The sequence below is a fragment of the Phoca vitulina genome, unplaced genomic scaffold (assembly GCF_004348235.1).
Source record: "Phoca vitulina isolate PV1807 unplaced genomic scaffold, GSC_HSeal_1.0 scaffold2, whole genome shotgun sequence".
Classification (NCBI taxonomy): domain Eukaryota; kingdom Metazoa; phylum Chordata; class Mammalia; order Carnivora; family Phocidae; genus Phoca; species Phoca vitulina.
Window position 1 is genome coordinate 15,101,148 of NW_022589705.1, and position 17,113 is coordinate 15,118,260.

General features: G+C 35.6%; 1 pseudogene; it reads right to left on the reverse strand.

Moving 5' to 3' along the window:
- Window positions 1–541: 541 nt before the first annotated feature.
- Window positions 542–2,582, reverse strand: LOC116641737 (annotated as a pseudogene).
- Between the last annotated feature and the right edge of the window lie 14,531 nt (window positions 2,583–17,113).

The following is a 17,113-nucleotide window of genomic DNA, read 5'->3' on the forward strand; positions in this document are numbered from 1 at the left end:
CACTTCCTACTGTTATATGATTTACTTAAAATAAATTATAATAAATACAAAGATTTATATTTATACTTATACATTTAATTTTATATATTACCTTAATATATGTAATTTATATATGTAATATATGTTTACATATATAAATACTATAAAATATGAGCTCCATAAGGACAGAAGTGTTTAATTAATTAATTTATTTATTTATATTTATTTTTGTTTTTCAAGGAACATTTAATAACAAGGTAGATAACATATACTTATCTAACATGATACTTTTATATCACTGAAGCTAAAGCAAATCATCCTGTCCATTGGGTAAAAACAGACTGCTTCATGTGTGAACACAGTAGAGCAGTTTTTAAAAATACTGTAATTATAATTTCGGAACTTCAGAATGTGAATGTCAGTGTTCTCTTTTTTTTTTTTTTTTTTTTCGTATGGGAAAAGAAAATTCCTTTGAAAAGTATTTGAAGCTTGGACAAAAATTCCATAGCTATATTCTTGGGATCACTCTTCATGATTCAGATGATACAAGGGAAGCTTCAGTTCAACTTTTTAGAGAAGACATTCCAGCCCGTGTGATCTCCTCAACTAGGAGAACATTGGTGGCAATCATAGTGCAGGAGTGAAGACGCTATTCCTTGACACGATAATTATCCCACAGGCCGACTTCTGCGGCTACCATTGGTTCACCTGTGTTCAAGTCCACACCCACAAGATGACCTGATTCTGATTGTTCTGCTTGAACTTTAGCATTTCCTGAAGGTCAAAACCAGAGTTCTGAGCGAGAACCTTGGGAATAATGAGCAGTGCATCAGCAAGTGCTTGAACTCCAAGTTGGGCCCTGCCCGTTACACTGGGCTTATAGTTAATCAAGGCTTCTCCACCGCCACCTCCGCTGCCCCAGCACCTGGAACTACATAGCCATCATCAGTAGCATTTTTAACAGCCTGCAAGCCATCTCTTATTTCATCTTTTTTTTTCTTTTTTAAGATTTATTTATTTATTTTAGAGAGAGAGAGAGAGAGAGAGTGAGCCAGCAGGGGGAGGGAAGACAGAGAAAGAGAATCCTGAAGCAGACTTCCCACTGAGCATGGAGCTAAACTCCAGGCTTGATCTCAGGACGCCAAGATCACGACCCGAGCCGAAATCAAGAGCTGACTCTTAACCCCCTGAGCCACCCAGGCGCCCCTCTTATTGCATCTTTTATTTGAGTGAGTGTGTGCTTATTTGATGCTTTGACCAATAATGTGACAATGAGGATTGTTACATTTCTCAATAAAGGTGAATTTCTCTTCTCCCAAAGTATACTCATAAACAAGTCCTGCATGTCCCAATCAGGATTTAGATCATCCAAAGAATTTAGAACTACTCCACCACAAGCAAGAGTCAGCCTTTCCATATTTCTTCCATTAGCTCTACTCAAAGCTACTATGCCTTCTTTTGCGAGAGCATTTGAGGAAAAGGGGTCAATTCCCTTTTGATTAATAACAACAAATCCTTTATCTGAATCACCACAGACTTTCATTTTCAGTTCTATTATTTTTTTTAATTTATCTTCAGTGAATTTTCTTTCAGCTTTTAGGAGTTTCTCTCTCTCTTGTGCACCCTTGTAAAAAAAGCCAGAATTTACTTCTGGCTTTTTCATATTCTAATGACACATTGCATGGGAGGATGTATGTGCAACCTCTTTTTCTTTTTTATATCAGGATGCTGTGCCCCAAAACAAGACCTCTGATAAAGCTTGTATCAGTTTCAGATTTATGTTTCATCTCCATGATTTCAACCACGAAGAGGTCAATAGGTTCATCTTGTTTTTTAATGGCAAAAATGGAGTCCACTACAGCCTCTGTTAAGACATTAGCAAAAACAAACAAACAAACACATCAACAAGTTCAGTAGGCACTTTCGTTTTTAAGATTTTATTTATTTTGACAGAGAGAGAGAGACAGCGAGAGAGGGAACACAAGCAGGGGGAGTGGGAGAGGGAGAAGCAGGCTTCCCGCTGAGCAGGGAGCCCGATGTGGGACTCGATCCCAGGACCCTGGGATCATGACCTCAGCCGAAAGCAGACGCTTAACGACTGAGCCACGCAAGCGCCCCACAGTATGCACTTTAGTATGAAGAAATGTTCTGGCCACATCTATAAGTGCTTCCTTGTCCATTTCTCTGCTTATTTTGACTTGTTCCAAAAACTAAAGTGCCTTTTCCTTTGCAGCTTCAAATCCTTCTGTTATTATTCTGGGATGAAGAGCTTCAGAAATGTAGAGAGCCCATTTCAGCAGCTCTCCAATGATTAGGACATTGGAAGTGGTACCATCACCAGTTATGCCATGCTGGGCTGTTGCTACTTTGGCTTATAAGGTGGCTGTTGGGTGTTGAATTTGCATTTCATGAAGCAGCACGTTACCATCTTTAGTAAGTTTGATGTCTCCAGCACCAGAAACAAGCATCTTTATGGACTCCTTAGGATCCAAGTTAGTCCTCAGCACGTCCTACACCCTCTGGGCTGCACTGATGTTGACCACCAATGCCACCTGGACTTGGGGCACCTTGGCCTTGGGGTTCAGGATCTTCACATCCGCCATTGCTAACCAGCACAGGAAGAGCTGTTGCATTTTTTTTAATGAAAATAGTGCCTAGTACAGAATTGATTCTCAATACCTATTTGATAAAGAATGGATCTGGTCATTTAATTAAATAACAAGTGTTTTCTCTCAAGTGGTATTGGAAGGTAATGTCATTTTTTTTTTTGATAATTGCTTTTGATTTGTTTGAAGAAGGCTCTATAACATTTTAATATAGCAGCATCTCATTCTAACACAACAGGGGAATGTTGCCCACATACTCACCACTTTGAGTGAATAATCAAATAATTTAATCTGAACTATTCATGGCCCTGAAAATGCTTAGCATTTCATGGGGGAAAAAATGGAAATCAATTTTACTCAAATGCTTTAAATTTACTATAATTGAATATTAAGCACTCACACATGCATTGTTATACATTCTTATAAAAACTGTATAATATAGATTTTTTAAATTAATTTTTGAATACAATTGACCCAAGGACACATAGCTGAAGTCTTCATGAAGCTTCTAAGATTCTAAACTCTATGCTCTTCCCACAACTTCTTCATGTGAGATAAAAGGAAAGTAAAATTCCCATCTAAAGTACGTTTATCAGACTTCTATGGCATAAAAAAAGATATAAAGTAAAATTTTGGAATATGATAGTAACAATACTATAGTATTAAATATTTTAAGTATATAAAAAAGATGAATATTCACAGAATAAGAAACCTCAAATACTACTTTAGAAAACAAGTTAGTTAAAATGTTCAAGTCATATTCTCATTTCTTTTTGCAATATCTAGCCTCACCAGGATATCCTCCACAACAGAGTGAGCTTTGAAGTTCACAAAATTTGATTCAACATTGGCATATCGACCTGACTTCAAAGGGATTTACACTGCTGAAGAATTTCAGAGTTCAAGAAAGAAAGGAGAATCTCAACTTCCTGTGAAAACTAACTTCAGAGTACCTGGTACCTTCAACAAAATTAGATACATCTGGGTATCAAAAACAGGGATTTGAAAGTACAGTTCAATTCATACAGAATATCTCTTTTTTAATTTCCTGTTTGTTGAATATTTATTGTGATGTGACCATAGGAAAACCAAAAGTTGCAAGTTTAGTATTTCAGAGATAAAGCTTTGTTGAAGCACATATTTAATTCTAAGTGAGAAACAACATTGACATAAACTTATTTTCCCCTATCGATTCATATGTGCAGCACTGTTCTACCAATCTCATTTTTACCTTTCCCACAAAGGCTTGTCTTGCCATTTTCTTCTTCTCTTGTTTGTGGTCATGGGTTACCCGGACCTCCAACTGCCACCACCTTTCCCTTCCCCCACCCTGCTTCATTGTAGCATTGCTAAAAATTTACAATTATGGAAGTGTTACTTATCCTAAGAAGCCCACTCAGATTTTCCCCGTTTTATAGTGTTTCTTGTTATTTCCAAGACTATATATTTTAGCATCTAAATATTCACCTGTATGAATAAGACTCTAATTCATTTGTATTTCCCAATTGATCCTTGTCTCTGAATCTAGTAAAGGAAAAATTATTTCATTGTTTTGAGTCAAACTGTTAGATTGGATCATTATGAACCCTGCCCCATTATGCATGATGTATATATGGGGTGAGCAGAAAGTGATGATTAAATTTATAGTTACTAAGTAAGGCCATTTTCTTGAACCATAAATACTTTGCGATTAATAAAAATGCCTATTCTTTATTTTATACAGAATCATTCCATATGCATTATCTCCTTTAACTCTCATAACAATCCTATTGATTTTCAGATTTTACATAAATGAGGTATTTGAAAAGTATTACTTTTGGAGAGATTGATATCCAGTAATAGAAATTTTAATAACTACATTGCATTCAGCTATTTTTATAGGTGAGGCAGTATGCTAACTTATAAGGAAAACGCTATAATTATCTCCATTTTGTTAGTAAGGGCATTAAGATTTAGAGAGATTAAATCACTCACCCATGCTTACAGAGTCAAAGTCAATATTCAGTTCCAGGTCTTCTCTCTCCAGAGCAAAAGCTCTTAACCACTATGCTTATTAGAATTTAGAACTGAAGACACCTTAGAATTCATTTAGTCCAAACTTCTCACCTTACAGATGAAAAAATTGGGGCAAAAAATAGTTTTCTGCTCAAGTCTGTAAAGCTCATAGAGAAAAACCATCCTTCAAGCCACTGTCCTTCACCTTTACCACCTTAGCCTGCAACGGTTGCTCCCTACTATCATCCTTAGGAGAGTCCATGGTCTACACCTCTTTTTAAGGGTCAGAGCCTGCCGGCTGCTAATTTCTGGCACCTCATTAATTTACCTTCGCTGGAAGTGGAACTCCAGATCTTCTTTTGACCCTAGACAATAGGATAAAGGTAAGGTCTTAGAAACATTTATTAGTGGGTTTACTTTTGATCCCTATTTGGGAAGGAACAAACCTACTAAGTATGTTTCTTCATCTCTGTTAATGAAGTTTATGAGTTTTAGTGAAGCCATTTGTAACTCCTGAGAGTTACTTCTTCACACCAAGGATGGATATATTACTGAGGGTTCCCCAAAGAAACAGAATTTATAAGCTGTATATATATATATATATATATATATATATATATATATATATATATATACACATATATAAACTTATTATAGGAATTGGCTTATGCAATCATGGAGACCAAGAGGTCCCACAGTCCCCAGTCTACAAATTTGAGAACCAGAAGTGTCAGTAGCTATAATTCAGTCTGAGTCTGTCTGACGGCCTGAGAACCAGGGAAGCCTATGGCATAAATCCCAATCTGTGTCCAAAGGCCTGAAAACTAGAAGTACCAATGTCCCAGGGAAGAAGGATATGGATGTCTCAGTTCAAACAGAGAGGGAATATGCCCTTTCCTTGCCTTTTTGTTCTATTCAGACCCTCAAAAAGTAGGGTGACACACACCCATACTGGGGAGGACCATCTACTTTACTCAGTTCACCAATTCAAAGCTTCCGAAAAACTCTCAAAGGTACACACAGAAATAATGTTTTACTAGCTATGCGGGTATCCTTTAGCTCGGTCAAGTTGACACATAAAACCAGGCATCACAATGGGGTATGAGACTGAGGGCAGGTATTATATTAATTCTGGTGCTGGGTTCAGGCTTTGGTTAGGGAGAGAACACATTTTCTACAAGTGTATTCACAGTCCTGTTTTTCTTCCCTAGTAACTTCCAAGACTACTTGATTTCATGCTGCTCCTAAAAACAACAACAACAACAAAAAAAACACACACACACAAAAACAAAAAAAATGACAACAAAAAACTTTTATAGCATTAACAACCTTAAACCTATTCAATAAAATGTAGAAATGAGAAGAATTTAAAACATTTATTTCATTTTCATTTGAGGTCATTTCTTTTTTTTAACAGTTTAAATGGTTTTATTGTGCCCTTTTGATGCTAAAGATACAGAAGATGAAAAAGATATAGTTCCTGCACAGAACAGTTAAATTTGCAGAAGATGGGGTTAAGCATCTGACTCTTGACCTTGGCTCAGGTCATGATCTCAGGGTCCTGGGATTGAGCCCCTTGTCGGGCTCCACACTGGCCGTGGAGCCTGCTTAAGATTCTCTTTCTCCCTCTCCCTCTGGCCCTTCCCGCCATGCACGCGAAATAAATAAATAAATAGATAGATAGATAAATAAATAAATAAATTGCAGTGGGAGACATGAATATATAAATAGAATATTTCAGCACATTGTGGTAACTTAGTACTAAAAAAAGGCATTTTATTTTGGAATAAAAGACAAATTTTTTTTTAAAGATTTTATTTATTTGACAGACAGAGACACAGCGAGAGAGGGAACACAAGCAGGGGGTGTGGGAGAGGGAGAAGCAGGCTTCCCGCGGAGCAGGGAGCCCGATATGGGGCTCAATCCCAGCACCCTGGGATCATGACCTGAGTCGAAGGCAGACGCTTAACGACTGAGCCACCCAGGCGCCCAAAAGACAAAATTAATATGTAGTATTTTATTTTTAAGTAAAGTATTGACTTCTAAAGAAAGTTATTAAAAAGGATAATAATCAATTTATGGAAAAATAAAAGTAATTTGAATTATGTTTAAAAAAAATAAAACATGAATTAATTAAGCAGCTCATATTGGAAAGTTTAGACTCCAAAATGCTGCTACTTTAGGTTTTTCTCATAAGGCGAGCTGTAGCAGAGATTCTTAGCTCATTACCAAACATCTTTCTTTTCCTACTGGGGACATAGCAAGACTAAATGTTCCTACCTTACTTCCAAATGGACTTGACAGTGACTGATTTCTCACCAATAGAATGTGAGTGGAAAGAATGGGCACCATTTCAAGGCATGACCATAAAAACTTCCCATGTGTAAACCCTATGTATTATCTCTCCTTCCATTTTGATTTGGATGAGCATAATGATTGGTGGAATAGGGGACCCATAGATGGAAGGACTTTGGTCCCTGGATCCCTAAGTCACTGAATAGAAGAGAATCTCCTAATAATCAGGGTCATCTTTTTATGGCTTTTAAGTGAACAAGAAATAAGGTTCAATGATGGTTGGGTCATTATAATTTGGGGTTTATTGTATACATCAGATAACATTATCCTAATATATCAGCACTTATTTTTTTACCTGAAATATAAGCACAACCCTCGCCATTTTGCCATATAAGGGTTAATTGAGCATGGTTTATAGAACCACAGAATTTTAAGTCACAGATTGTGGGGAATATTAGCCATAGGACATTAGACACAATTTAGTCCACCAGCCTCATTTTAGAGGTGAGGAAATTGATCTAAATTACCAAGAGCAATCCCAACCCCTTCTCTTTGTTGCCTCGGCTCCAGGGTTAATAACTGTTTCTACAATAGCTACTTTTCTTTTCTCTTTTCACCTTTTCAGTTACCTCATTAACAGCTTTGTATCTGGTTAACAATCCTTCATATTGAATTTCCATTTTTCAACTAACTGTTGTGGTTTCTGTCTCCTTTCTGGAGCCTGGTATGGACACGGATGGTCTTCCTCTCTTGGTGAAACAAACAAGGATATAAAGCAAATTACAAGTTATCCTGATTGTCTCTTCTGAAATTGTCTAGGAAGAAGGGTACAAATCTCAGTGGTATCAAATGCTTCCCTCCACACTGAATCATGGGTGGAGAATACATGGCACAGAGGCTATTCCAGGATGGCTCTTACTCTTAATTAACTTTGTTCAATGTCAAGACACACATGGGTGCTTTCGTGTAGTTGAGAATGACTAACGCATGTTATAGTCATTATAAGGTTAATTTAAACAAATGTTTTTTGAAAACAATAGGTTAAAAACTGGAATTCTTGTGTTCCTCTATCTTTAATTCCCTTCTCTTAGGAATTGCTTAAAACTTTCAGCAAGGTGAACATAAAGAATTTCTCTATTTACTAAATCTTAATTTCTCATTTATATTGTCTAGATATTCTGGATTTCTTTTCTCAGCCTAATACTTTTCTCTACTGGCGAAGTGAGGTAAGCATTTCTATGCATTATGATGCTTATATTTAATGAAAAATTCTTAGCTCCATCTAAATGCTTGCTGAAAATAGAGTCACACTTTTATTACCTGTATTTTCAGATTCATTCACTCTGCATTCACTATAAGATGTACTGCCCATTCTTTTTTATCCAGACATGACTTTTCTTCCTATATGGTTGACCCTACAGATTTATTATATGTCTATGTTCCTGATACAGCTGCTTCTGATTTTTCTCCCACAGTGGGGACAACAAGAATCTTACCCTGCTTACTTTTTGATTAGAGGACTATCTCAGACTAGAAAGATATTCAGACTCTTTTCCACACTATGAAAAACAGAGTCAATATTCCATTTCTTAAGTAAAATAATTGAGCATATGACTTTGGCTATAGCCGCTCAGGTGTCTTACTGTTTAACTGTTGCATTTCCAGGCGTTCTCTTCCCTTCCCAGTTGACTTATCCATTTTGTGCTTGCCACACACCTGGGATGCATTCTGAAGGGTATGGCATGGGCAATGGCCAATACAGCTGCCTCTCACGATTGTCCCTCCCATGTAGCCCTAACTGTCACAGAATTCTAAGACTATCTTTCTGTTCCACTTACTTCCTTTTGTTTTCAAGCAAATTTCTGAGGATTTTTAAAGATGGCCTTGCCTTTCATATCAGATGCAGATGATTGTCCTGAAACTCAGATCTATTTTACAAGCTCACAAGAGAGAGTCACTCCTTAGCATCCCAGCAGATGTCTCAGGGGCCTAGGCCTAGCAAAACAAAATTTGTCAACAATCCCACCCAGTATAAGGTGTCTGCTAGCCCCATTGTCAGTTAGTGGCCCTAAACAGAACCTGAATTTGGGTCCCTTTATTTTTTATTGTTTGTTTTATTGTTATTATTATTATTATTTATTATTATTATTTTAGAGAGAGAAGGAGTATGCGCGTGCATGCGTATGAGCAGGGAGATGGGAGGAGCAGAGAGAGAGAGAATCTTAACAAGGCTTCACACCTAGCACGGAGCTCAACACAGATCCAATTGCATGACCCTGACATCAAGAATCAAGAGTCAAACACTTAACTGACTGAGCCACCCCAGGTGCCCCTGGGTCCCTTTAAAAGTGAAGTTTTCTCAGTCTGACAGCAGAAGAGAAAGAGTGATTCAAAGAATGAGAAGGACTCAATGAGCCATTGCTACTTCAAAGATGGAAGGGGCCATGCACAATGAAATAGAGGTGCCTTTGGGAAAGAGAGTAGAACCTGTCTGGCACTTATCAAAGAAATGGGATCTCAGTTCTACAACCACAAGGAAATGAATCTTGCCAACAACCTGAATGAGCTGAGAAGTAGATTCTTCACCTGGGCCTCCAGATAAAAGTCCAGCCCAGTAGACACTTTGAATTTTTTCTAATAATACTTGTAACAGAGAACCCAAGTGAGCCTACTTGAACTTCTGACCAACAGAACTGTGTGATAATAAATGAGTGTTGTTTCAAAATGCCAAGTTTGGTAACATGTTTCATAGAATTAGAAAAATAGCACAGTATTCTTACCCAAATTTCACTATCTATTGTAATGAAAAAATTTAAAAAATGAGATTTTATTGGGCTCATACTGATTTGGGAGACGAATTGTTGAATTGTTTTGAAAGCTAGTATTTTAATATAACTGCCACCTTTTTTATAAATGCACTGTTTTTAATTTAAAAATTAATTTTATATGATTGACATTTATTTCTATTTTATATTTTGGTGGTTTTCTTCCATAGTACCATAAGCCATAATGACAATAACAATAAATTCAAAAAAATCTGCTATATCTTAAAGTTTCTGATTATATAGCACATATCTATATCATGAAATATTGCCCAGCAATAAAAAATAATACATTATTGATACATAAAACTGTTTGGATGAATCTCAAGGGAATTATTCTGAGTAAAAGCAAAACAAGACAAAAATTTACATAGTGTATGATTCAATTTATATAATATACTTGAAATGACAGAATTATAGAAATGAAGAATTGATCAGTGGTTGGTAGGGCTTAGGAACAGAAGGACAGGGATGGGTAAGAGGTATGTGTGTGTAAAGATAAAAGAGCAATATGAAGGATCCTTTTAATGATGGAACTGTTCTGGGTGCCTGGGTGGCTCAGATGGTTAAGCATCTTCCTTCGGCTCAGGTCATGATCTCAGGGTCCTGGGATCGAGTCCCACATTGGGCTCCCTGCTCAGTGCAGAGCCTGCTTCTCCCTCTCCCTCTGCCATTCCTTCTGCTAGTGCTCTTCTGTCTATCTCTCTGTCAAATAAATAAATACAATCTTTAAAAAAAAAAAGATGGAACTGTTCTGTATTATTACTGCGTTGGTGGATATAAAAAATTACACATGTAATAAAATTTTGTAAAACCAAACACACACAATAACATTCTCAAGCTGGGTAAAATATAAGATACTGGCAAATAATGAGTCAGCCTTGAGAATATATACTTGATAAAATATAGTCAGTCAAGAAATGAATTAAAATAAAGAACTTAGTGATGCTACATGAAAGGCTTAACTTAGAAATTTTGAGTAATAGATTTATTTAATGCACTGAGTAACCAAAATTTAAAAATATATTAAAACATTGAAAGAAAAATTACCTACTGCAAAAATATTTCTTTGGGTATAAAGATGCAAGTCATGACATATAGAGCTAGCAAAAATCATGGATTGATGAGTGCAAGCATAAATCCACTAATGTTCCTATTACTTAGGGAAGGCGGTCAGTAAAGACACCTTTATGGTGAAGGAGGTAAAGAAAGTGGGAAACTCAAGATAACTCTTAGCTATTAGGCTCAGATAAATGTCTTAATGGTGAAACCTTTTACCAAGATAAGGATTATAAGAAAAGAAACAGATTGGGCCATGTTGATTTGAACATCCCATCAGAAGAGGTACCTAGTAGGTAGCAAATATACGAGACCATAGCTCAGAGAAGTGTAGACTAGTGTTCAAGTCTGAATAAAAATCACTGGAAATGCAGGGTATGGAAAAAATTTCCTAGGGTGGGTACAGAATGAGATTAAAGAGGGGGGGCAAAACCAGAATCTTGGAAAACAGGAATATTTAAAGAGTATGAAGAGGAAGAGGAGAATGCTGAGAAGAAATAACCAAAGAAATTGAAGGGGACTTAGTATAAGTAGTCTAATGGACACCAGAGAGGAGAGATTTTTCAAGAAGGGAGTAATCAAATTTGTCAAACATAAGAGGGGTCCAACAAGAATCTAAATTGAAAAGAAGCACTTATAATAATTGAGAAATTATTGTTGACTTTAGTTAAAACAGTTTCAGTATAATGATTGGCATTGGAGATGGGAATAGGGATATTAGGTAGACAGATGATTGTTCTCAGTTGAGGATGGAGCGGGAGATAAGGAAGTGGTGATAGTAACTGGTAATTGTATTGGGGGATGTTTCTTGTTAAGAGCAGAAAAATAGTGCCCTATAAGATCTAAGGAGGTAAATTTTATGCATGAAAGTTTCTGAAGCACATAGACTGTGGGGGAGTAGCTAATAAAGAGAGAAATTACAAATATGAGAGAGAAAGAAGAAAACTTGCAATGGAGCATGGCTCTGTTCCTAAATACGTAAAAGTGAATATGATCCAATTTGTATTTTTACATGTTTATATTTCTGGAAATGGAATTAAAAAGATATACTGCTGACTTTAATTTATTTTTCAATGTCCTGTGATTTATATATAAGACTTCAGAATTGAACTGTAGTTCAAATAAGGTAATTCAAAATAATTACACAATTGATGGGATTAATGGGCTGTGACTATAGTGGAACATAATTTATTTAGCTCAACACTTTTAAACCTTGTCATTGATGTGACAGCATATACTTGTTCTTTCCAACTAATATTTGATTAAGGCATTTTTACAATCCCAATCACCACCACTGTGTGACATTCCACAGCCAGGAGTGGGTGATACTATATTAATTCACACATAGATGCACTGATGGCACTTAGCCTTCAATGTGAATGGATATTGCACATTTCATGCTCTGTCATGTCTCATTGCATTAATAGCCATGTGTGTGGTGAGGTCCATAATCTATGGCTATTTCACAACATTCTCAAATATACTTGTCACAAATGGAGTAGCCAAGTACTTCATTAAGCAATCCTCTCTCCTTAAAGCATGTGTTTCCAGAAGCAGGTTGGCATTTGAAGTAATATAACTTGCTTTTATCTGTGTAAGGTTGAAAAGGCACATGTAATTTTAGTAACTCTTAACTCACATCACATCTTTCCTTCAGAAGTCAAATAGTGTTCTGATAAGACCTCTCATTTACCACTGTCACTTTTCTTTCTATGGAGTGGATATGCTCAGTTCTACCACTAGCTATTTGTAAACTTAAGGCTAGCATGTAACTTCTGCAAGCTTCTGTTTCACATCTATAAAACACAGCTACATAGTAGGCTTATGATTAAGCTTACATTATATAAGATAATGTATATAAAGCCCCAGAACCTAAAAATAAGACACTCCAAAGTCTATATTTCATTTCCATATTATAAATGAAAAGTAGAAGAGTGTTTGCAACTACAAAAAACTAGATACAAAGCTATAAAATTAGTCATGTGGGTATTCTGGACTCTCCATAACTTTATGAACATGTATTTTATTCTTTTTGGACTGGAATTTTAGAGAGACTCATGGAACACAGTGAAAATTTTATAGATTCCTTACTGATGATTGGCTTTACTAAGAAGTTCTTTCTAAATCTATGGTTACAACAGTTCCTAGAACGTGGGACAAAGAAGGCAACATGCAGCAACAACCCCAACGATGGGTACTCTCTGTCCATTTTTTATCAGTGGCTTTGAAACTCCCCTTTTCTCAGGATATGAAACCATATGATTAACCAGAATTTCATGTGAGAAATCACTTTATTGAGAGAATTCAAAGTATTCCTGTTATGCTTGCTCTGAGGCAAAAACTTTAAAGTTTTGAAATGCCTAGGCTTAGAGGTGGAGGAAACCAACTTCTGGATCCTTAAGGCACATATACATATTTTTCGCAAGAGACCAGAGACTCTGTTGGGGTTCCAACGTAAGGAATAAGAGAATTGGCACTGGACTTTCCCCTTCAGAAAGTTCTGAGTTCAAAAACAGATACATAACAATGCAAATTCTGATACAAGTGTTAGATTGAAAATATCACAAACTTCTAGACAGAAAAAACAACTTACCTCAAACGTAGAAAACTATTTGAGGACATGAAGAAGTTCTGAGCCTATATATTACCATCATATTCCAAATACCATCATATTCCAAACTTCAGAAAAATATTTGAAAAAAGATTCTAAGCAAACATCACATGAAAAATAATAAAGACTTCAAGATGAGGAAATAAGAGGAATGAAAAAAAGTAATAAAAGAACCTTGTGATACATACTTATGGAGAAGGATAGACTGTATAGTATTGAGGAACACAAAAGCTAAAAAAAGAACTTTTGAGATGGAAGGGAGCTCTTGTAAGGGAAATTCCAGGTAGCCTTAGCTCTCTTCATCACAATAAAATATTGAGAGTGAGTGAAGACAGGGAGAGAAATAAAATAATTACAACAGTATCTCCAGAATGGAGGAAGGGGATGGTAAAGATAAAAGAGGGGATTGGAGTACTAGAAATAAGAATATTGTGTTCAGGGAAATAGAGGGGGATTTGAACATCTTTCATGGAGAAATGTTTGGTTATAGTCTTTGACTCTAAGATCAGGGAAAGAATATGTAATCATTAATAGATGGAAATTGGCAGTAGAAATTCTGTGTTAGCAAGAAAAAGAAAATAGAATGAAGAACACTTGAACAAAGAAGCAAAGGCAAATGAAGTGGAAATAAGGAATCAATAAAGTAAAATAAGTAATAAAGATGAACTAAAATAAAATAAATAAAATCAAGTATATCATTCATTACATATAATATAAACAGACTAAAATCTTTCCATCAAAATAAACTATCAGACTGAGGTTAAAAAAAAAAAAAAAACAATTTTGATGCCGCTTACAATATACACACCCTAAGCATGATGAAACTTAAAAGTTAAAATTAAGAAGTGAACAAATAGATAACAGGCATATGCAAACCAAAGACAAGTAAGAGTGGTGATATTGATGTAGACAAGGTGGAATTTAAGATTAAAAACAATAAACAGGATAAAGGAGAACATCGGGTAATAAGTCATACTTAGGAAGGAGATATGAGTCATAAATCTATATGTGCAAAATAAAAAAGCAAGTAAAAACAAAACATTGTAATTAGAAATTAATGAACTTGATAAAAGTAGTTCTACTGGGAATAATCACTATAACTCTCTCAAAATTGGGTAGATTGAATAGTGACTTGGATGGTTATAAATCAGTCCCAGAACTCAGATTTTCCCTATTTTCAAGAGGAGGTAAAATAAAACATAAGGGAATTGAGCACAATAAACTAAAGAAAATTGATGTGATTTGCTTCTCTTTATAGTCTTGCATTATATTATTCCAGAAAGGTTAATTTTACTCTACTTGGAAACCTGCAATAATTAAATTTAGAAAATACTTGTTCCTGCTTATCTTTCTTGCTTATATGTAAGGAAGCCATGAACCAAGAAAAAACAAACAAACAATGAGAATTGGCCTATCATAATTACAGACTTACAATATTCGTGGCACTGATTTAGTATTAAAGATGAAGGCTGCTAAAGGGGGACAGAGTGTAGTCATATTCTTTAATGAAGGAAACTAGGAGAAGAGAACTAGAAAGTTGTTTATGGCTCTTTTGACTTTGTCTTTAGTTTGTAGGGGATATATTTCCCCTGTTGCGGGAAAACTTGCAAAAGCTCCAGGTTTTTGATGTATGGTATCTGAACTCCAAAGAGAATGTAATCTTTGTGGCAAGCAATCCAAAAGAAGTCCTCATGGAATTTGAGCAAGCTCTGAAAAAGATAACGATGGCAGCAGGATGTTTCGCTAGAAATGCAAACTTCTAAGGACAAACAGTAAAGAGTGCAGTCCTAGTTATTTCAGTTTTTATGTCTGGTGTATACTAATAATTTCTATATTTCTAACAATCTCACGGCGATCAGAGTGATTTTCCTCCCAAAATATGTAAAAACACAATTAGAATACTGTTTAACTCCAATTCCTAGAATCAAATTCTATCTTTCACATGTTCGAATGTATGGTATCTTAACATCTAAGGGATGTTTATCATTTCCATATTAGAAAAAAACTCAGAATATTCACTGCAGAAAAAAACTATGTTTAGGACAGACATATATACTCTTTTAATATCTAGCAATAAAGTTACAATAATAATAGTAAAATACCTGCTAAATTAATATGATGGAATATAATGCTCTGTTGTAATTTCTAGTAATACTTATTAAAGTGAATGACTGTTAATAGATAAGGTACTGATAATAGATATTAGATATAATGTGAAATATTTCACATATTGAAAACCATACCTGGGTATGTTTGATGACTAGGAATTAGTTGACAGAATTTTCAGTTTTACATGGTTTTATGTGACCTGATTTAAAAGAACAAAAAACACTGACAAGGAAATACTGATTCATTTTTCTTCTAATAAATCAATTATCTTAATTCAATTCAAACACAAAAGATCAAATATCAAAGATAATTTAATTATCTGAATAATTCATTATACATCACCCAGAAATTTATATCAATTTTGAAACAATTTATATTTTCACAATGGATCCCTTTGTCTTAGGTCGAATACCCTCAGAAGCCAGCTTGAGACATGGATTTGAGCACACATAGTTTATTTGGAAGAGGATCTGATCCCAGGAAGCACCAGTGGGACAGTGGGAAAATACAACATGGATAGGAAGAAAGCCAACGTTAATTAATGGTAATGAGTAAATCATTACTCTGTAAGTGGGGCCCAAACCCCTAGAGGATCTTCAAGAGATTATAAAGAGCACCCTTCACAGTTGTCACACTCGAAAGGGAAGGGATTCAATGGTTGAAAGCTGCTCCCAGGCAAGCTAACTCCTTAGAACTGTTCTGTATAAGCACTTCTCCATCAGAGAAAGTTCTCAGGCAATGAACGGGTCCCTGGAGCACGCAGTAGGAGGGTTTTGGGTTGGCATACAGGAGACAGGATATGGGTGGGGCACTACCCCATGCTTCTACACATTTTGAGGGCATAATGAAGTCCACAGCATCTGTTTGTTTTCTACTAAAGGAAATGTAAAAAAATGATAAAACCACAAGATTATGTCAGCTGATTGACTAAAAATTTTACCTAAACTATTATAATAAATGTTAGTGTTATATAGTGAAAAGTACCTGGATTTTATGTTTTAACACATTTGGGTTATATAACCAGTTTCACATATATATATATATTTTTTTAATTTTATTTATTTATTTGTCAGAGAGAGAGAGAGAGAGCACAAGCAGGAGGAGAAGCAGGCAGAGGGAGAAGTAGGCTCCCCGCTGAGCAAGCAACCTGATGAGGGACTCAGTCCCAGGACCCTGGGATCACGACCTGAGCTGAAGGCAGATGCTTAACCAACTGAGACACCCAGGCATCCCTCACTCATATATTCTTATAGCTGTGTGACTTTCAGAAAGTTTCTTAAGCTTTCTGAACCTGTTTCCTCAGTGAGAGAGTAGGCTGTGTTACATGAATTATATTACAATGAAATGAGATTAAATTATTTAAGATCTCCCAAGAGCCTAATAGCCCAGGTATACCTGGTATTCAAAGATGTAAGTTCCTTCCTAGGAAGATCGAAAATTCTGGCTGAAGTGAAATCACTCTTCTACTATCTGTTATTTTAGGCCCAATTTTAGGTAAAGCATGATTCTCTAAGGCAAAACCTTGGCATTTGCCTAGATTATTTAAAATTTATTAAAAATAAATGCCTAACATTTATTTTGTACAAAGTTCTGTTCTATTTATGCATCTCTCTGGAAAGTAATTTGTCATTATTCTT